Source organism: Chrysochloris asiatica, unplaced genomic scaffold (genome assembly GCF_000296735.1).
Source record: "Chrysochloris asiatica unplaced genomic scaffold, ChrAsi1.0 scaffold00128, whole genome shotgun sequence".
Taxonomy (NCBI): Eukaryota; Metazoa; Chordata; class Mammalia; order Afrosoricida; family Chrysochloridae; genus Chrysochloris; species Chrysochloris asiatica.
The window spans coordinates 2,560,018-2,561,668 of NW_006408646.1; positions in this window are offsets into that span (position 1 = coordinate 2,560,018).

The window sequence follows — 1,651 nt, forward strand, 5'->3', positions numbered from 1 at the left end:
ATGGAATCTGGATTGGGGCTGTATTGTATCTGTAGATTGCTGTGGGTTGTATTGACATTTTCACAGTGTCTATGGGCATCCATGTCCATGGTGGTGTTGTTAGGTGCCATTGAATTGGTTGCAACTCATATCAGCCCTAGGCACAAGAGATTGAAATACTGACTGGTCATGTGCCATCTTCACTATTGTTATGTTTCAACCCATTGCTGTTGCCATTGTGCCAGTCCTTCTTGTTGAGTGTCTTCTTTTTGTTGAACCTCCATTTTACCAAGCATTGTTTATTCTACCAATTATATAGGTGTCTTTTGGTTTCCTGTAAGAGTGTTTTATAATTTTCTTTGTATACGTCCTTTGTTTCTCTGGTTAGACTTATTTCTAAGTATTTCAAATTTTGGGTGGTTACTGTGAATGGTATTTTCCCCTGATTTCCTTTTCAGAGTTCTCTCTGTTGGTGCAGAGGAAACTGACTGAATTTTGTGTATTAATCTTATATCCTGCCACTTTGCTGAATCCTTGCATTAGTTTCAGTAGTTTTCTTGTTGAGTCTCTGGGATTTCCTATGTACAGGGTCATAACATCTGCAAATAGAGATGGTTTTACTTCTTTTTTTTTTTTTTTTTTGTCAGTTTGAATGGCTTTTATTTCCTTTTATTGCTCTATTGCTCTTGGTAGGAATTCCAGTACATATCGAATTGCTGTTGTTGTTAAGTGCCGTTGAGTCGGTTCTGACACATAGTGACCCTGTATAGGGTTTCTGAGGAGCAGCTGGTGAGCTTGAACCACTGACCTTGCAGTTCAAATGGCTTTGCAGTCTGGCGCATTAGCCCACAGTGCCACATCAGGACTCCACATATTGAGTTGTTATTGTTGTTGTCAAGTACCGTGGAGTCGGTTACGACTCATAGTGACCCGCCACAGGGTTTCTGAGGATGTAAATCTTTACGGGAGTAGACTGCCTCATCTTTCTCCTACGGAACTGCTGGTAGTTTCGAACTGCTGACCTTTAGGTTAGCAGCCCAATTCGTAACCACTATGCTACCAGAACTCCTTACATATTCAATAGGAGTGGTCATAAAGAGCATTCTTGTCTAGTTCCCATTGGCAGGAGACAATGTTTCAGTCTTTCTCCATTGAGAATAATGTTGGTTTTGTGCATATCAGTTTAATTATGATGAAGACTATCTCTTCTATTACTGTTTTGTTGAAAGTTTCTAAGAGGAATTGAAATGCCTTTCAATTCATATGACCATGAGATTCTTTTCCTTTGTTTGATTCTTGTGATGGATTATGCTGATTATTTTTCTAATGATGAATCATCATTGCATACCAGGCATGAATCACACATGATAATGATGTATGATTATTTTTGTGATGTGTTGTTGGATTCTATTAACTAGAGTTTTGTTGAGATTTTTGAATCTATGTACATGACTGATGCATTTGAGTTACGGTGTTAGAGAACAGTATTAAAAGTACCATGAAGTGACAGAAGAATATATATTAAAAAAATCTGTGCTGGAAGAAGTACAGCCAGAATGCTCCTTAGAAGCCAGGATAGAGAGACTTGGTCTCTCATATTTTTGACATGTTATCAGGAGGGGACCAGTTCCTGGAGAAGGACATCATGCTTGGTAAAGTGGAGGGTCAGTGA